Here is an 18693-nt window from a genome sequence, read left to right on the forward strand (position 1 = left end):
AGAGTCGTTCTTCAGTTTTAAATGCAAATATTTAAGATTTACATTCAACTTTTCATAACAATATGATTGGAGATTGGACATCCTTATACTACATAAACAATATAATGATCGGTTGTTGACTGGAAAGTCCCTTTCAAAGTTAGATCACAAGTTATAATGTGATTTCAGATTCCTTTAAACCAGTAATTGGTGTTTTGAAAACACTTTTGTCACTACTCATCTAGCCTTGCTTAGATTGAGTGGTATGTATTCTAAAACATCATAAAAAAATGTCTCCCTACAGTCCTTAATTGTGTACCACAAATTATGTCACTAAATCCGCATACTTAAAATAGGACTTGCACCATATATCAGCAAGAGGAAGACTCAGATATAGCTGTTTTTGCATTTGGGAGAACTATTGTAAATATCTGACACTCCTTTGCCACTCTATGTATTCTACAAGTGCTACAGTCGAACCAAGCACATAAACTGCCAGGAGCGCTGTGGTGCAATGGATAGCATGTTAGACTTCTAGTTGGTTGTAGTTATTCAAAAGTTGTGGGCTCGAGTCCCACCAGATTCATTCTTTAGTTTTAATTGCAAATATTTAGGATTTACATTCAACTTTTCATAACAATATGATTGGAGATTGGAGATCCATATACTACATAAACAATATAATGATCGTTTTTTGACTGGAAAGTCCCTTTTAAAGTTAGATCACAAGTTACAATGTAATTTCAGATTCCTTTAAACCTGTAATTCGTGTTTTGAAAACACTTTTGTCTCAGCTCAACTAGCCTTGCTCAGATTGAGGGGTATGTATTCTAAAACATCATAAAAAATATCTCCCTACAGTCCTTAATTGTGTACCACAAATTATGTCACTAAATCCGCATACTTAAAATAGGACTTGCACCAAATATCAGCAAGAGGAAGACTCAGATATAGCTGTTTTTGCATTTCAGAGAACTATTGTAAATATCTGACACTCCTTTGCCACTCTATGTATTCTACAAGTGCTACAGTCGAACCAAGCTCTAAAACCGCCAGGGGCTCTGTGGCACAATGGATGGCGCATTGGATTTCTAGTTGGTTGTAATTATTCAAAGTTTGTGGGTTCGAGTCCCACCAGAGTCGTTCTCCAGTTTTAAATGCAAATATTTAAGATTTACATTCAACTTTTCATAACAATATGATTGGAGATTGGACATCCTTATACTACATAAACAATATAATGATCGGTTGTTGACTGGAAAGTCCCTTTCAAAGTTAGATCACAAGTTATAATGTGATTTCAGATTCCTTTAAACCAGTAATTGGTGTTTTGAAAACACTTTTGTCACTACTCATCTAGCCTTGCTTAGATTGAGTGGTATGTATTCTAAAACATCATAAAAAAATGTCTCCCTACAGTCCTTAATTGTGTACCACAAATTATGTCACTAAATCCGCATACTTAAAATAGGACTTGCACCATATATCAGCAAGAGGAAGACTCAGATATAGCTGTTTTTGCATTTGGGAGAACTATTGTAAATATCTGACACTCCTTTGCCACTCTATGTATTCTACAAGTGCTACAGTCGAACCAAGTGCTAAAACCGCCAGGGGCTCTGTGGCGCAATGGATAGCGCATTGGACTTCTAGTTGGTTGTAGTTATTCAAAGGTTGTGGGTTCGAGTCCTACCAGAGTCGTTCTTCAGTATTAAATGCAAATATTTAATATTTACATTCAACTTTTCATAACAATATGATTGGAGATTGGACGTCCTTATACTACATAAACAATACAATGATCGGTTGTTGACAGGAAAGTCCCTTTCAAAGTTAGATCACAAGTTACAATGTTATTTCAGATTCCTTTAAATCTGTAATTCGTGTTTTGAAAACACTTTTGTCTCAGCTCAACTAGCCTTGCTCAGATTGAGGGGTATGTATTCTAAAACATCATAAAAAATGTCTCCCTACAGTCCTTAATTGTGTACCACAAATTATGTCACTAAATCCGCATACTTAAAATAGGACTTGCACCAAATATCAGCAAGAGGAAGACTCAGATATAGCTGTTTTTGCATTTGGGAGAACTATTGTAAATATCTGACACTCCTTTGCCACTCTATGTATTCTACAAGTGCTACAGTCGAACCAAGTGCTAAAACCACCAGGGGCTCTGTGGCGCAATGGATGGCGCATTGGATTTCTAGTTGGTTGTAATTATGCAAAGGTTGTGGGTTCGAGTCCCACCAGAGTCGTTCTTCAGTTTTAAATGCAAATATTTAAGATTTACATTCAACTTTTCATAACAATATGATTGGAGATTGGACATCCTTATACTACATAAACAATATAATGATCGGTTGTTGACTGGAAAGTCCCTTTCAAAGTTAGATTACAAGTTATAATGTGATTTCAGATTCCTTTAAACCAGTAATTGGTGTTTTGAAAACACTTTTGTCTCAGCTCAACTAGCCTTGCTCAGAATGAGGGGTATGTATTCTAAAACATCATAAAAAATGTCTCCCTACAGTCCTTAATTGTGTACCACAAATTATGTCACTAAATCCGCATACTTAAAATAGGACTTGCACCAAATATCAGCAAGAGGAAGACTCGGATATAGCTGTTTTTGCATTTCAGAGAACTATTGTAAATATCTGACACTCCTTTGCCACTCTATGTATTCTACAAGTGCTACAGTCGAACCAAGCTCTAAAACCGCCAGGGGCTCTGTGGCGCAATGGATAGCGCATTGGACTTCTAGTTGGTTGTAGTTATTCAAAGGTTGTGGGTTCGAGACCCACCAGAGTTGTTCTACAGTTTTAAATGCAAATATTTAAGATTTACATTCAACTTTTCATAACAATATGATTGGAGATTGGACATCCTTATACTACATAAACAATATAATGATCGGTTGTTGTCTGGAAAGTCCCTTTCAAAGTTAGATCACAAGTTACAATGTAATTTCAGATTCCTTAAAACCAGTAATTGGTGTTTTGAAAACACTTTTGTCTCTGCTCAACTAGCCTTGCTCAGATTGAGGGGTATGTATTCTAAAACATCATAAAAAATTTCTCCATACAGTCCTTAATTGTGTACCACAAATTATGTCACTAAATCCGCATACTTAAAATAGGACTTGCACCAAATATCAGCAAGAGGAAGACTCAGATATAGCTGTTTTTGCATTTGGGAGAACTATTGTAAATATCTGACACTCCTTTGCCACTCTATGTATTCTACAAGTGCTACAGTCGAACCAAGCACATAAACTGCCAGGAGCGCTGTGGTGCAATGGATAGCACGTTAGACTTCTAGTTGGTTGTAGTTATTCAAAAGTTGTGGGTTCGAGTCCCACCAGATTCATTCTTTAGTTTTAATTGCAGATATTTAGGATTTACATTCAACTTTTCATAACAATATGATTGGAGATTGGAGATCCATATACTACATAAACAATATAATGATTGGTTTTTGACTGGAAAGTCCCTTTTAAAGTTAGATCACAAGTTACAATGTAATTTCAGATTCCTTTAAACCAGTAATTGGTGTTTTGAAAACACTTTTGTCTCTACTCAACTAGCCTTGCTTAGATTGAGTGGTATGTATTCTAAAACATCATAAAAAAATGTCTCCCTACAGTCCTTAATTGTGTACCACAAATTATGTCACTAAATCAGCATACTTAAAATAGGACTTGCACCATATATCAGCAAGAGGAAGACTCAGATATAGCTGTTTTTGCATTTGGGAGAACTATTGTAAATATCTGACACTCCATTGCCACACCTTGTATTCTACAAGTGCTACAGTCGAACCAAGTGCTAAAACCGCCAGGGGCTCTGTGGCGCAATGGATAGCGCATTGGACTTCTAGTTGGTTGTAGTTATTCAAAGGTTGTGGGTTCGAGTCCCACCAGAGTCGTTCTTCAGTGTTAAATGCAAATCTTTAAGATTTACTTTCAACTTTTCATAACAATATGATTGGAGATTGAACATCCGAATACTACATAAACAATATAATGATCGGTTGTTGACTGGAAAGTCCCTTTCAAAGTTAGATCACAAGTTACAATGTTATTTCAGATTCCTTTAAACCAGTAATTGGTGTTTTGAAAACACTTTTGTCTCTACTCAACTAGCCTTGCTTAGATTGAGTGGTATGTATTCTAAAACTTCATAAAAAAATGTCTCCCTACAGTCCTTAATTGTGTACCACAAATTATGTCACTAAATCTGCATACTTAAAATAGGACTTGCACCATATATCAGCAAGAGGAAGACTCAGATATAGCTGTTTTTGCATTTGGGAGAACTATTGTAAATATCTGACACTCCTTTGCCACTCTATGTATTCTACAAGTGCTACAGTCGAACCAAGTGCTAAAACCACCAGGGGCTCTGTGGCACAATGGATAGCGTATTGGACTTCTAGTTGGTTGTAGTTATTCAAAGGTTGTGGGTTCGAGTCCCACCAGAGTCGTTCTCCAGTTTTAAATGCAAATATTTAAGATTTACATTCAACTTTTCATAACAATATGATTGGAGTTTGGAGATCCTTATACTACATAAACAATATAATGATCGGTTGTTGACTGGAAAGTCCCTTTCAAAGTTAGATTACAAGTTATAATGTGATTTCAGATTCCTTTAAACCAGTAATTGGTGTTTTGAAAACACTTTTGTCTCAGCTCAACTAGCCTTGCTCAGAATGAGGGGTATGTATTCTAAAACATCATAAAAAATGTCTCCATACAGTCCTTAATTGTGTACCACAAATTATGTCACTAAATCCGCATACTTAAAATAGGACTTGCACCAAATATCAGCAAGAGGAAGACTCAGATATAGCTGTTTTTGCATTTGGGAGAACTATTGTAAATATCTGACACTCCTTTGCCACTCTATGTATTCTACAAGTGCTACAGTCGAACCAAGCGCAAAAACTGCCAGGGGCTCTGTGGCACAATGGATAGCGCATTGGACTTCTAGTTGGCTGTAGTTATTCGAAGGTTGTGGGTTCAAGTCCCACCAGAGTCGTTCTTCAGTTTTAAATGCAAATATTTAAGATTTACATTCAACTTTTCATAACAATATGATTGGAGATTGGACATCCTTATACTACATAAACAATATAATGAACTGTTTTTGACTGGAAAGTCCCTTTCAAAGTTAGATCACAAGTTACAATGTAATTTCAGATTCCTTAAAACCAGTAATTGGTGTTTTGAAAACACTTTTGTCTCTGCTCAACTAGCTTTGCTCAGATTGAGGGGTATGTATTCTAAAACATCATAAAAAATGTCTCCATACAGTCCTTAATTGTGTACCACAAATTATGTCACTAAATCCGCATAATTAAAATAGGACTTGCACCAAATATCAGCAAGAGGAAGACTCAGATATAGCTGTTTTTGCATTTGGGAGAACTATTGTAAATATCTGACACTCCTTTGCCACTCTATGTATTCTACAAGTGCTACAGTCGAACCAAGCACATAAACTGCCAGGAGCGCTGTGGTGCAATGGATAGCATGTTAGACTTCTAGTTGGTTGTAGTTATTCAAAAGTTGTGGGCTCGAGTCCCACCAGATTCATTCTTTAGTTTTAATTGCAAATATTTAGGATTTACATTCAACTTTTCATAACAATATGATTGGAGATTGGAGATCCATATACTACATAAACAATATAATGATCGTTTTTTGACTGGAAAGTCCCTTTTAAAGTTAGATCACAAGTTACAATGTAATTTCAGATTCCTTTAAACCTGTAATTCGTGTTTTGAAAACACTTTTGTCTCAGCTCAACTAGCCTTGCTCAGATTGAGGGGTATGTATTCTAAAACATCATAAAAAATATCTCCCTACAGTCCTTAATTGTGTACCACAAATTATGTCACTAAATCCGCATACTTAAAATAGGACTTGCACCAAATATCAGCAAGAGGAAGACTCAGATATAGCTGTTTTTGCATTTCAGAGAACTATTGTAAATATCTGACACTCCTTTGCCACTCTATGTATTCTACAAGTGCTACAGTCGAACCAAGCTCTAAAACCGCCAGGGGCTCTGTGGCGCAATGGATGGCGCATTGGATTTCTAGTTGGTTGTAATTATTCAAAGTTTGTGGGTTCGAGTCCCACCAGAGTCGTTCTTCAGTTTTAAATGCAAATATTTAAGATTTACATTCAACTTTTCATAACAATATGATTGGAGATTGGACATCCTTATACTACATAAACAATATAATGATCGGTTGTTGACTGGAAAGTCCCTTTCAAAGTTAGATCACAAGTTATAATGTGATTTCAGATTCCTTTAAACCAGTAATTGGTGTTTTGAAAACACTTTTGTCACTACTCATCTAGCCTTGCTTAGATTGAGTGGTATGTATTCTAAAACATCATAAAAAAATGTCTCCCTACAGTCCTTAATTGTGTACCACAAATTATGTCACTAAATCCGCATACTTAAAATAGGACTTGCACCATATATCAGCAAGAGGAAGACTCAGATATAGCTGTTTTTGCATTTGGGAGAACTATTGTAAATATCTGACACTCCTTTGCCACTCTATGTATTCTACAAGTGCTACAGTCGAACCAAGCACATAAACTGCCAGGAGCGCTGTGGTGCAATGGATAGCATGTTAGACTTCTAGTTGGTTGTAGTTATTCAAAAGTTGTGGGCTCGAGTCCCACCAGATTCATTCTTTAGTTTTAATTGCAAATATTTAGGATTTACATTCAACTTTTCATAACAATATGATTGGAGATTGGAGATCCATATACTACATAAACAATATAATGATCGTTTTTTGACTGGAAAGTCCCTTTTAAAGTTAGATCACAAGTTACAATGTAATTTCAGATTCCTTTAAACCTGTAATTCGTGTTTTGAAAACACTTTTGTCTCAGCTCAACTAGCCTTGCTCAGATTGAGGGGTATGTATTCTAAAACATCATAAAAAATATCTCCCTACAGTCCTTAATTGTGTACCACAAATTATGTCACTAAATCCGCATACTTAAAATAGGACTTGCACCAAATATCAGCAAGAGGAAGACTCAGATATAGCTGTTTTTGCATTTCAGAGAACTATTGTAAATATCTGACACTCCTTTGCCACTCTATGTATTCTACAAGTGCTACAGTCGAACCAAGCTCTAAAACCGCCAGGGGCTCTGTGGCACAATGGATGGCGCATTGGATTTCTAGTTGGTTGTAATTATTCAAAGTTTGTGGGTTCGAGTCCCACCAGAGTCGTTCTTCAGTTTTAAATGCAAATATTTAAGATTTACATTCAACTTTTCATAACAATATGATTGGAGATTGGACATCCTTATACTACATAAACAATATAATGATCGGTTGTTGACTGGAAAGTCCCTTTCAAAGTTAGATCACAAGTTATAATGTGATTTCAGATTCCTTTAAACCAGTAATTGGTGTTTTGAAAACACTTTTGTCACTACTCATCTAGCCTTGCTTAGATTGAGTGGTATGTATTCTAAAACATCATAAAAAAATGTCTCCCTACAGTCCTTAATTGTGTACCACAAATTATGTCACTAAATCCGCATACTTAAAATAGGACTTGCACCATATATCAGCAAGAGGAAGACTCAGATATAGCTGTTTTTGCATTTGGGAGAACTATTGTAAATATCTGACACTCCTTTGCCACTCTATGTATTCTACAAGTGCTACAGTCGAACCAAGTGCTAAAACCGCCAGGGGCTCTGTGGCGCAATGGATAGCGCATTGGACTTCTAGTTGGTTGTAGTTATTCAAAGGTTGTGGGTTCGAGTCCTACCAGAGTCGTTCTTCAGTATTAAATGCAAATATTTAAGATTTACATTCAACTTTTCATAACAATATGATTGGAGATTGGACGTCCTTATACTACATAAACAATACAATGATCGGTTGTTGACAGGAAAGTCCCTTTCAAAGTTAGATCACAAGTTACAATGTTATTTCAGATTCCTTTAAATCTGTAATTCGTGTTTTGAAAACACTTTTGTCTCAGCTCAACTAGCCTTGCTCAGATTGAGGGGTATGTATTCTAAAACATCATAAAAAATGTCTCCCTACAGTCCTTAATTGTGTACCACAAATTATGTCACTAAATCCGCATACTTAAAATAGGACTTGCACCAAATATCAGCAAGAGGAAGACTCAGATATAGCTGTTTTTGCATTTGGGAGAACTATTGTAAATATCTGACACTCCTTTGCCACTCTATGTATTCTACAAGTGCTACAGTCGAACCAAGTGCTAAAACCACCAGGGGCTCTGTGGCGCAATGGATGGCGCATTGGATTTCTAGTTGGTTGTAATTATGCAAAGGTTGTGGGTTCGAGTCCCACCAGAGTCGTTCTTCAGTTTTAAATGCAAATATTTAAGATTTACATTCAACTTTTCATAACAATATGATTGGAGATTGGACATCCTTATACTACATAAACAATATAATGATCGGTTGTTGACTGGAAAGTCCCTTTCAAAGTTAGATTACAAGTTATAATGTGATTTCAGATTCCTTTAAACCAGTAATTGGTGTTTTGAAAACACTTTTGTCTCAGCTCAACTAGCCTTGCTCAGAATGAGGGGTATGTATTCTAAAACATCATAAAAAATGTCTCCCTACAGTCCTTAATTGTGTACCACAAATTATGTCACTAAATCCGCATACTTAAAATAGGACTTGCACCAAATATCAGCAAGAGGAAGACTCGGATATAGCTGTTTTTGCATTTCAGAGAACTATTGTAAATATCTGACACTCCTTTGCCACTCTATGTATTCTACAAGTGCTACAGTCGAACCAAGCTCTAAAACCGCCAGGGGCTCTGTGGCGCAATGGATAGCGCATTGGACTTCTAGTTGGTTGTAGTTATTCAAAGGTTGTGGGTTCGAGACCCACCAGAGTTGTTCTACAGTTTTAAATGCAAATATTTAAGATTTACATTCAACTTTTCATAACAATATGATTGGAGATTGGACATCCTTATACTACATAAACAATATAATGATCGGTTGTTGACTGGAAAGTCCCTTTCAAAGTTAGATCACAAGTTACAATGTAATTTCAGATTCCTTAAAACCAGTAATTGGTGTTTTGAAAACACTTTTGTCTCTGCTCAACTAGCCTTGCTCAGATTGAGGGGTATGTATTCTAAAACATCATAAAAAATTTCTCCATACAGTCCTTAATTGTGTACCACAAATTATGTCACTAAATCCGCATACTTAAAATAGGACTTGCACCAAATATCAGCAAGAGGAAGACTCAGATATAGCTGTTTTTGCATTTGGGAGAACTATTGTAAATATCTGACACTCCTTTGCCACTCTATGTATTCTACAAGTGCTACAGTCGAACCAAGCACATAAACTGCCAGGAGCGCTGTGGTGCAATGGATAGCACGTTAGACTTCTAGTTGGTTGTAGTTATTCAAAAGTTGTGGGTTCGAGTCCCACCAGATTCATTCTTTAGTTTTAATTGCAGATATTTAGGATTTACATTCAACTTTTCATAACAATATGATTGGAGATTGGAGATCCATATACTACATAAACAATATAATGATTGGTTTTTGACTGGAAAGTCCCTTTTAAAGTTAGATCACAAGTTACAATGTAATTTCAGATTCCTTTAAACCAGTAATTGGTGTTTTGAAAACACTTTTGTCTCTACTCAACTAGCCTTGCTTAGATTGAGTGGTATGTATTCTAAAACATCATAAAAAAATGTCTCCCTACAGTCCTTAATTGTGTACCACAAATTATGTCACTAAATCAGCATACTTAAAATAGGACTTGCACCATATATCAGCAAGAGGAAGACTCAGATATAGCTGTTTTTGCATTTGGGAGAACTATTGTAAATATCTGACACTCCATTGCCACACCTTGTATTTTACAAGTGCTACAGTCGAACCAAGTGCTAAAACCGCCAGGGGCTCTGTGGCGCAATGGATAGCGCATTGGACTTCTAGTTGGTTGTAGTTATTCAAAGGTTGTGGGTTCGAGTCCCACCAGAGTCGTTCTTCAGTGTTAAATGCAAATCTTTAAGATTTACTTTCAACTTTTCATAACAATATGATTGGAGATTGAACATCCGAATACTACATAAACAATATAATGATCGGTTGTTGACTGGAAAGTCCCTTTCAAAGTTAGATCACAAGTTACAATGTTATTTCAGATTCCTTTAAACCAGTAATTGGTGTTTTGAAAACACTTTTGTCTCTACTCAACTAGCCTTGCTTAGATTGAGTGGTATGTATTCTAAAACATCATAAAAAATGTCTCCCTACAGTCCTTAATTGTGTACCACAAATTATGTCACTAATTCCGCATACTTAAAATAGGACTTGCACCAAATATCAGCAAGAGGAAGACTCGGATATAGCTGTTTTTGCATTTCAGAGAACTATTGTAAATATCTGACACTCCTTTGCCACTCTATGTATTCTACAAGTGCTACAGTCGAACCAAGCGCTAAAACCACCAGGGGCTCTGTGGCGCAATGGATAGCGCGTTGGACTTCTAGTTGGTTGTAGTTATTCAAAGGTTGTGGGTTCGAGTCCCACCAGAGTCGTTCTTCAGTTTTAAATGCAAATATTTAAGATTTACATTCAACTTTTCATAACAATATGATTGGAGTTTGGAGATCCTTATACTACATAAACAATATAATGATCGGTTGTTGACTGGAAAGTCCCTTTCAAAGTTAGATTACAAGTTATAATGTGATTTCAGATTCCTTTAAACCAGTAATTGGTGTTTTGAAAACACTTTTGTCTCAGCTCAACTAGCCTTGCTCAGAATGAGGGGTATGTATTCTAAAACATCATAAAAAATGTCTCCATACAGTCCTTAATTGTGTACCACAAATTATGTCACTAAATCCGCATACTTAAAATAGGACTTGCACCAAATATCAGCAAGAGGAAGACTCAGATATAGCTGTTTTTGCATTTGGGAGAACTATTGTAAATATCTGACACTCCTTTGCCACTCTATGTATTCTACAAGTGCTACAGTCGAACCAAGTGCTAAAACCGCCAGGGCTCTGTGGCGCAATGGATAGCACATTGGACTTCTAGTTGGTTGTAGTTATTCAAAGGTTGTGGGTTCGAGTCCCACCAGAGTCGTTCTTCAGTATTAAATGCAAATATTTAAGATTTACATTCAACTTTTCATAACAATATGATTGGAGATTGGACATCCTTATACTACATAAACAATATAATGATCGGTTGTTGACTGGAAAGTCCCTTTCAAAGTTAGATCACAAGTTACAATGTTATTTCAGATTCCTTTAAACCTGTAATTCATGTTTTGAAAACACTTTTGTCTCAGCTCAACTAGCCTTGCTCAGATTGAGGGGTATGTATTCTAAAACATCATAAAAAATGTCTCCCTACAGTCCTTAATTGTGTACCACAAATTATGTCACTAAATCCGCATACTTAAAATAGGACTTGCACCAAATATCAGCAAGAGGAAGACTCAGATATAGCTGTTTTTGCATTTGGGAGAACTATTGTAAATATCTGACACTCTTTGCCACTCTATGTATTCTACAAGTGCTACAGTCGAACCAAGCACTAAAACCACCAGGGGCTTTGTGGCACAATGGATAGCGCATTGGACTTCTAGTTGGTTGTAGTTATTCAAAGGTTGTGGGTTCGAGTCCCACCAGAGCCATTCTTCAGTTTTAAATGCAAACTATTGTAAATATCTGACACTCCTTTGCCACTCTACGTATTCTACAAGTGCTACAGTCGAACCAAGCACATAAACTGCCAGGAGCGCTGTGGTGCAATGGATAGCACGTTAGACTTCTAGTTGGTTGTAGTTATTCAAAAGTTGTGGGCTCGAGTCCCACCAGATTCATTCTTTAGTTTTAATTGCAAATATTTAGGATTTACATTCAACTTTTCATAACAATATGATTGGAGATTGGAGATCCATATACTACATAAACAATATAATGATCGGTTTTTGACTGGAAAGTCCCTTTTAAAGTTTGATCACAAGTTACAATGTAATTTCAGATTCCTTTAAACCAGTAATTGGTGTTTTGAAAACACTTTTGTCTCTACTCAACTAGCCTTGCTTAGATTGAGTGGTATGTATTCTAAAACATCATAAAAAAATGTCTCCCTACAGTCCTTAATTGTGTACCACAAATTATGTCACTAAATCCGCATACTTAAAATAGGACTTCCACCAAATATCAGCAAGAGGAAGACTCAGATATAGCTGTTTTTGCATTTCAGAGAACTATTGTAAATATCTGACACTCCTTTGCCACTCTATGTATTCTACAAGTGCTACAGTCGAACCAAGTGCTAAAACCACCAGGGGCACTGTGGTGCAATGGATAGCGCATTGGATTTCCAGTTGGTTGTAGTTATTCAAAGGTTGTGGGTTCGAGTCCCACCAGAGTCATTCTTCAGTTTTAAATGCAAATATTTAAGATTTACATTCAACTTTTCATAACAATATGATTGGAGATTGGACATCCTTATACTACATAAACAATATAATGATCGGTTGTTGACTGGAAAGTCCCTTTCAAAGTTAGATCATAAGTTACAATGTAATTTCAGATTCCTTAAAACCAGTAATTGGTGTTTTGAAAACACTTTTGTCTCTGCTCAACTAGCCTTGCTCAGATTGAGGGGTATGTATTCTAAAACATCATAAAAAATGTCTCCATACAGTCCTTAATTGTGTACCACAAATTATGTCACTAAATCCGCATACTTAAAATAGGACTTGCACCAAATATCAGCAAGAGGAAGACTCAGATATAGCTGTTTTTGCATTTGGGAGAACTATTGTAAATATCTGACACTCCTTTGCCACTCTATGTATTCTACAAGTGCTACAGTCGAACCAAGCGCTAAAACCGCCAGGGGCTCTGTGGCGCAATGGATAGCGCATTGGACTTCTAGTTGGTTGTAGTTATTCAAAGGTTGTGGGTTCGAGTCCCACCAGAGTCGTTCTTCAGTTTTAAATGCAAATATTTAAGATTTACATTCAACTTTTCATAACAATATGATTGGAGATTGGACATCCTTATACTACATAAACAATATAATGATCCGTTTTTGACTGGAAAGTCCCTTTCAAAGTTAGATCACAAGTTACAATGTAATTTCAGATTCCTTAAAACCAGTAATTGGTGTTTTGAAAACACTTTTGTCTCTGCTCAACTAGCCTTGCTCAGATTGAGGGGTATGTATTCTAAAACATCATAAAAAATGTCTCCATACAGTCCTTAATTGTGTACCACAAATTATGTCACTAAATCCGCATACTTAAAATAGGACTTGCACCAAATATCAGCAAGAGGAAGACTCAGATATAGCTGTTTTTGCATTTGGGAGAACTATTGTAAATATCTGACACTCCTTTGCCACTCTATGTATTCTACAAGTGCTACAGTCGAACCAAGCAAATAAACTGCAAGGAGCGCTGTGGTGCAATGGATAGCATGTTAGACTTCTAGTTGGTTGTAGTTATTCAAAAGTTGTGGGCTCGAGTCCCACCAGATTCATTCTTTAGTTTTAATTGCAAATATTTAGGATTTACATTCAACTTTTCATAACAATATGATTGGAGATTGGAGATCCATATACTACATAAACAATATAATGATCGGTTTTTGACTGGAAAGTCCCTTTTAAAGTTAGATCACAAGTTACAATGTAATTTCAGATTCCTTTAAACCAGTAATTGGTGTTTTGAAAACACTTTTGTCTCTACTCAACTAGCCTTGCTTAGATTGAGTGGTATGTATTCTAAAACATCATAAAAAAATGTCTCCCTACAGTCCTTAATTGTGTACCACAAATTATGTCTCTAAATCCGCATACTTAAAATAGGACTTGCACCAAATATCAGCAAGAGGAAGACTCAGATATAGCTGTTTTTGCATTTGGGAGAACTATTGTAAATATCTGACACTCCTTTGCCACTCTATGTATTCTACAAGTGCTACAGTCGAACCAAGTGCTAAAACCACCACGGGCTCTGTGGCGCAATGGATAGCGCAGTGGACTTCTAGTTGGTTGTAGTTATTCAAAGGTTGTGGGTTCGAGTCCCACCAGAGTCGTTCTTCAGTGTTAAATGCAAAAATTTAAGATTTACTTTCAACTTTTCATAACAATATGATTGGAGATTGAACATCCGAATACTACATAAACAATATAATGATCGGTTGTTGACTGGAAAGTCCCTTTCAAAGTTAGATCACAAGTTACAATGTAATTTCAGATTCCTTTAAACCAGTAATTGGTGTTTTGAAAACACTTTTGTCTCTACTCAACTAGCCTTGCTTAGATTGAGTGGTATGTATTCTAAAACATCTTAAAAAAATGTCTCCCTACAGTCCTTAATTGTGTACCACAAATTATGCCACTAATTCCGCATACTTAAAATAGGACTTGCACCAAATATCAGCAAGAGGAAGACTCAGATATAGCTGTTTTTGCATTTGGGAGAACTATTGTAAATATCTGACACTCCTTTGCCACTCTATGTATTCTACAAGTGCTACAGTCGAACCAAGCACATAAACTGCCAGGAGCGCTGTGGTGCAATGGATAGCACGTTAGACTTCTAGTTGGTTGTAGTTATTTCAAAGTTGTGGGCTCGAGTCCCACCGGATTCATTCTTTAGTTTTAATTGCAAATATTTAGGATTTACATTCAACTTTTCATAACAATATGATTGGAGATTGGAGATCCATATACTACATAAACAATATAATGATCGGTTTTTGACTGGAAAGTCCCTTTTAAAGTTAGATCACAAGTTACAATGTAATTTCAGATTCCTTTAAACCAGTAATTGGTGTTTTGAAAACACTTTTGTCTCTACTCAGCTAGCCTTGCTTAGATTGAGTGGTATGTATTCTAAAACATCATAAAAAAATGTCTCCCTACAGTCCTTAATTGTGTACCACAAATTATGTCACTAAATCAGCATACTTAAAATAGGACTTGCACCATATATCAGCAAGAGGAAGACTCAGATATAGCTGTTTTTGCATTTGGGAGAACTATTGTAAATATCTGACACTCCATTGCCACACCTTGTATTCTACAAGTGCTACAGTCGAACCAAGTGCTAAAACCGCCAGGGGCTCTGTGGCGCAATGGATAGCGCATTGGACTTCTAGTTGGTTGTAGTTATTCAAAGGTTGTGGGTTCGAGTCCCACCAGAGTCGTTCTTCAGTGTTAAATGCAAATCTTTAAGATTTACTTTCAACTTTTCATAACAATATGATTGGAGATTGAACATCCGAATACTACATAAACAATATAATGATCGGTTGTTGACTGGAAAGTCCCTTTCAAAGTTAGATCACAAGTTACAATGTTATTTCAGATTCCTTTAAACCAGTAATTGGTGTTTTGAAAACACTTTTGTCTCTACTCAACTAGCCTTGCTTAGATTGAGTGGTATGTATTCTAAAACATCATAAAAAATGTCTCCCTACAGTCCTTAATTGTGTACCACAAATTATGTCACTAATTCTGCATACTTAAAATAGGACTTGCACCAAATATCAGCAAGAGGAAGACTCGGATATAGCTGTTTTTGCATTTCAGAGAACTATTGTAAATATCTGACACTCCTTTGCCACTCTATGTATTCTACAAGTGCTACAGTCGAACCAAGCGCTAAAACCGCCAGGGGCTCTGTGGCGCAATGGATAGCGCGTTGGACTTCTAGTTGGTTGTAGTTATTCAAAGGTTGTGGGTTCGAGTCCCACCAGAGTCGTTCTTCAGTTTTAAATGCAAATATTTAAGATTTACATTCAACTTTTCATAACAATATGATTGGAGTTTGGAGATCCTTATACTACATAAACAATATAATGATCGGTTGTTGACTGGAAAGTCCCTTTCAAAGTTAGATTACAAGTTATAATGTGATTTCAGATTCCTTTAAACCAGTAATTGGTGTTTTGAAAACACTTTTGTCTCAGCTCAACTAGCCTTGCTCAGAATGAGGGGTATGTATTCTAAAACATCATAAAAAATGTCTCCATACAGTCCTTAATTGTGTACCACAAATTATGTCACTAAATCCGCATACTTAAAATAGGACTTGCACCAAATATCAGCAAGAGGAAGACTCAGATATAGCTGTTTTTGCATTTGGGAGAACTATTGTAAATATCTGACACTCCTTTGCCACTCTATGTATTCTACAAGTGCTACAGTCGAACCAAGTGCTAAAACCACCAGGGCTCTGTGGCGCAATGGATAGCACATTGGACTTCTAGTTGGTTGTAGTTATTCAAAGGTTGTGGGTTCGAGTCCCACCAGAGTCGTTCTTCAGTATTAAATGCAAATATTTAAGATTTACATTCAACTTTTCATAACAATATGATTGGAGATTGGACATCCTTATACTACATAAACAATATAATGATCGGTTGTTGACTGGAAAGTCCCTTTCAAAGTTAGATCACAAGTTACAATGTTATTTCAGATTCCTTTAAACCTGTAATTCATGTTTTGAAAACACTTTTGTCTCAGCTCAACTAGCCTTGCTCAGATTGAGGGGTATGTATTCTAAAACATCATAAAAAATGTCTCCCTACAGTCCTTAATTGTGTACCACAAATTATGTCACTAAATCCGCATACTTAAAATAGGACTTGCACCAAATATCAGCAAGAGGAAGACTCAGATATAGCTGTTTTTGCATTTGGGAGAACTATTGTAAATATCTGACACTCTTTGCCACTCTATGTATTCTACAAGTGCTACAGTCGAACCAAGCACTAAAACCACCAGGGGCTTTGTGGCACAATGGATAGCGCATTGGACTTCTAGTTGGTTGTAGTTATTCAAAGGTTGTGGGTTCGAGTCCCACCAGAGCCATTCTTCAGTTTTAAATGCAAATATTTAAGATTTACATTCAACTTTTCATAACAATATGATTGGATATTGGACATCCTTATACTACATAAACAATATAATGATCCGTTTTTGACTGGAAAGTCCCTTTCAAAGTTAGATCACAAGTTACAATGTAATTTCAGATTCCTTAAAACCAGTAATTGGTGTTTTGAAAACACTTTTGTCTCTGCTCAACTAGCCTTGCTCAGATTGAGGGGTATGTATTCTAAAACATCATAAAAAATGTCTCCATACAGTCCTTAATTGTGTACCACAAATTATGTCACTAAATCTGCATACTTAAAATAGGACTTGCACCAAATATCAGCAAGAGGAAGACTCAGATATAGCTGTTTTTGCATTTGGGAGAACTATTGTAAATATCTGACACTCCTTTGCCACTCTACGTATTCTACAAGTGCTACAGTCGAACCAAGCACATAAACTGCCAGGAGCGCTGTGGTGCAATGGATAGCACGTTAGACTTCTAGTTGGTTGTAGTTATTCAAAAGTTGTGGGCTCGAGTCCCACCAGATTCATTCTTTAGTTTTAATTACAAATATTTAGGATTTACATTCAACTTTTCATAACAATATGATTGGAGATTGGAGATCCATATACTACATAAACAATATAATGATCGGTTTTTGACTGGAAAGTCCCTTTTAAAGTTTGATCACAAGTTACAATGTAATTTCAGATTCCTTTAAACCAGTAATTGGTGTTTTGAAAACACTTTTGTCTCTACTCAACTAGCCTTGCTTAGATTGAGTGGTATGTATTCTAAAACATCATAAAAAAATGTCTCCCTACAGTCCTTAATTGTGTACCACAAATTATGTCACTAAATCCGCATACTTAAAATAGGACTTGCACCAAATATCAGCAAGAGGAAGACTCAGATATAGCTGTTTTTGCATTTCAGAGAACTATTGTAAATATCTGACACTCCTTTGCCACTCTATGTATTCTACAAGTGCTACAGTCGAACCAAGTGCTAAAACCACCAGGGGCACTGTGGCGCAATGGATAGCGCATTGGATTTCCAGTTGGTTGTAGTTATTCAAAGGTTGTGGGTTCGAGTCCCACCAGAGTCATTCTTCAGTTTTAAATGCAAATATTTAAGATTTACATTCAACTTTTCATAACAATATGATTGGAGTTTGGAGATCCTTATACTACATAAACAATATAATGATCGGTTGTTGACTGGAAAGTCCCTTTCAAAGTTAGATCACAAGTTACAATGTTATTTCAGATTCCTTTAAACCAGTAATTGGTGTTTTGAAAACACTTTTGTCTCTACTCAACTAGCCTTGCTTAGATTGAGTGGTATGTATTCTAAAACTTCATAAAAAAATGTCTCCCTACAGTCCTTAATTGTGTACCACAAATTATGTCACTAAATCTGCATACTTAAAATAGGACTTGCACCATATATCAGCAAGAGGAAGACTCAGATATAGCTGTTTTTGCATTTGGGAGAACTATTGTAAATATCTGACACTCCTTTGCCACTCTATGTATTCTACAAGTGCTACAGTCGAACCAAGTGCTAAAACCACCAGGGGCTCTGTGGCACAATGGATAGCGTATTGGACTTCTAGTTGGTTGTAGTTATTCAAAGGTTGTGGGTTCGAGTCCCACCAGAGTCGTTCTCCAGTTTTAAATGCAAATATTTAAGATTTACATTCAACTTTTCATAACAATATGATTGGAGTTTGGAGATCCTTATACTACATAAACAATATAATGATCGGTT

At 36.2% G+C, this 18693-nt stretch overlaps 20 non-coding genes across 20 annotated transcripts; all 20 read left to right on the forward strand.

Moving 5' to 3' along the window:
- The first annotated feature begins 1594 nt into the window (after positions 1 to 1594).
- On the forward strand, positions 1595 to 1680 carry TRNAR-UCU (transfer RNA arginine (anticodon UCU)). The gene is given in 2 exon segments: positions 1595 to 1631; positions 1645 to 1680. It is a non-coding gene; the product is annotated as a tRNA-Arg (tRNA).
- A 471-nt stretch (positions 1681 to 2151) lies between these two features.
- TRNAR-UCU (transfer RNA arginine (anticodon UCU)) lies at positions 2152 to 2237 on the forward strand. The gene is given in 2 exon segments: positions 2152 to 2188; positions 2202 to 2237. It is a non-coding gene; the product is annotated as a tRNA-Arg (tRNA).
- Positions 2238 to 2708: 471 nt separating this feature from the next.
- Positions 2709 to 2794, forward strand: TRNAR-UCU (transfer RNA arginine (anticodon UCU)). Its single transcript is given in 2 exon segments — positions 2709 to 2745; positions 2759 to 2794. It is a non-coding gene; the product is annotated as a tRNA-Arg (tRNA).
- Positions 2795 to 3823: 1029 nt separating this feature from the next.
- TRNAR-UCU (transfer RNA arginine (anticodon UCU)) lies at positions 3824 to 3909 on the forward strand. Its single transcript is given in 2 exon segments — positions 3824 to 3860; positions 3874 to 3909. It is a non-coding gene; the product is annotated as a tRNA-Arg (tRNA).
- A 472-nt stretch (positions 3910 to 4381) lies between these two features.
- Positions 4382 to 4467, forward strand: TRNAR-UCU (transfer RNA arginine (anticodon UCU)). The gene is given in 2 exon segments: positions 4382 to 4418; positions 4432 to 4467. It is a non-coding gene; the product is annotated as a tRNA-Arg (tRNA).
- Positions 4468 to 4938: 471 nt separating this feature from the next.
- Positions 4939 to 5024, forward strand: TRNAR-UCU (transfer RNA arginine (anticodon UCU)). The gene is given in 2 exon segments: positions 4939 to 4975; positions 4989 to 5024. It is a non-coding gene; the product is annotated as a tRNA-Arg (tRNA).
- Positions 5025 to 7725: 2701 nt separating this feature from the next.
- On the forward strand, positions 7726 to 7811 carry TRNAR-UCU (transfer RNA arginine (anticodon UCU)). The gene is given in 2 exon segments: positions 7726 to 7762; positions 7776 to 7811. It is a non-coding gene; the product is annotated as a tRNA-Arg (tRNA).
- Positions 7812 to 8282: 471 nt separating this feature from the next.
- TRNAR-UCU (transfer RNA arginine (anticodon UCU)) lies at positions 8283 to 8368 on the forward strand. The gene is given in 2 exon segments: positions 8283 to 8319; positions 8333 to 8368. It is a non-coding gene; the product is annotated as a tRNA-Arg (tRNA).
- A 471-nt stretch (positions 8369 to 8839) lies between these two features.
- Positions 8840 to 8925, forward strand: TRNAR-UCU (transfer RNA arginine (anticodon UCU)). Its single transcript is given in 2 exon segments — positions 8840 to 8876; positions 8890 to 8925. It is a non-coding gene; the product is annotated as a tRNA-Arg (tRNA).
- A 1029-nt stretch (positions 8926 to 9954) lies between these two features.
- TRNAR-UCU (transfer RNA arginine (anticodon UCU)) lies at positions 9955 to 10040 on the forward strand. The gene is given in 2 exon segments: positions 9955 to 9991; positions 10005 to 10040. It is a non-coding gene; the product is annotated as a tRNA-Arg (tRNA).
- Positions 10041 to 10511: 471 nt separating this feature from the next.
- TRNAR-UCU (transfer RNA arginine (anticodon UCU)) lies at positions 10512 to 10597 on the forward strand. Its single transcript is given in 2 exon segments — positions 10512 to 10548; positions 10562 to 10597. It is a non-coding gene; the product is annotated as a tRNA-Arg (tRNA).
- A 470-nt stretch (positions 10598 to 11067) lies between these two features.
- TRNAR-UCU (transfer RNA arginine (anticodon UCU)) lies at positions 11068 to 11153 on the forward strand. Its single transcript is given in 2 exon segments — positions 11068 to 11104; positions 11118 to 11153. It is a non-coding gene; the product is annotated as a tRNA-Arg (tRNA).
- A 470-nt stretch (positions 11154 to 11623) lies between these two features.
- TRNAR-UCU (transfer RNA arginine (anticodon UCU)) lies at positions 11624 to 11709 on the forward strand. Its single transcript is given in 2 exon segments — positions 11624 to 11660; positions 11674 to 11709. It is a non-coding gene; the product is annotated as a tRNA-Arg (tRNA).
- A 1218-nt stretch (positions 11710 to 12927) lies between these two features.
- Positions 12928 to 13013, forward strand: TRNAR-UCU (transfer RNA arginine (anticodon UCU)). The gene is given in 2 exon segments: positions 12928 to 12964; positions 12978 to 13013. It is a non-coding gene; the product is annotated as a tRNA-Arg (tRNA).
- A 1029-nt stretch (positions 13014 to 14042) lies between these two features.
- TRNAR-UCU (transfer RNA arginine (anticodon UCU)) lies at positions 14043 to 14128 on the forward strand. Its single transcript is given in 2 exon segments — positions 14043 to 14079; positions 14093 to 14128. It is a non-coding gene; the product is annotated as a tRNA-Arg (tRNA).
- A 1030-nt stretch (positions 14129 to 15158) lies between these two features.
- Positions 15159 to 15244, forward strand: TRNAR-UCU (transfer RNA arginine (anticodon UCU)). Its single transcript is given in 2 exon segments — positions 15159 to 15195; positions 15209 to 15244. It is a non-coding gene; the product is annotated as a tRNA-Arg (tRNA).
- Positions 15245 to 15715: 471 nt separating this feature from the next.
- On the forward strand, positions 15716 to 15801 carry TRNAR-UCU (transfer RNA arginine (anticodon UCU)). Its single transcript is given in 2 exon segments — positions 15716 to 15752; positions 15766 to 15801. It is a non-coding gene; the product is annotated as a tRNA-Arg (tRNA).
- A 470-nt stretch (positions 15802 to 16271) lies between these two features.
- TRNAR-UCU (transfer RNA arginine (anticodon UCU)) lies at positions 16272 to 16357 on the forward strand. Its single transcript is given in 2 exon segments — positions 16272 to 16308; positions 16322 to 16357. It is a non-coding gene; the product is annotated as a tRNA-Arg (tRNA).
- A 470-nt stretch (positions 16358 to 16827) lies between these two features.
- TRNAR-UCU (transfer RNA arginine (anticodon UCU)) lies at positions 16828 to 16913 on the forward strand. Its single transcript is given in 2 exon segments — positions 16828 to 16864; positions 16878 to 16913. It is a non-coding gene; the product is annotated as a tRNA-Arg (tRNA).
- Positions 16914 to 18500: 1587 nt separating this feature from the next.
- Positions 18501 to 18586, forward strand: TRNAR-UCU (transfer RNA arginine (anticodon UCU)). Its single transcript is given in 2 exon segments — positions 18501 to 18537; positions 18551 to 18586. It is a non-coding gene; the product is annotated as a tRNA-Arg (tRNA).
- The last annotated feature ends 107 nt before the right edge of the window (positions 18587 to 18693 follow it).

The sequence above is a fragment of the Taudactylus pleione genome, unplaced genomic scaffold (genome assembly GCF_031769625.1).
Source record: "Taudactylus pleione unplaced genomic scaffold, aTauple2 ptg000070l, whole genome shotgun sequence".
In the NCBI taxonomy this organism is placed as follows: domain Eukaryota; kingdom Metazoa; phylum Chordata; class Amphibia; order Anura; family Myobatrachidae; genus Taudactylus; species Taudactylus pleione.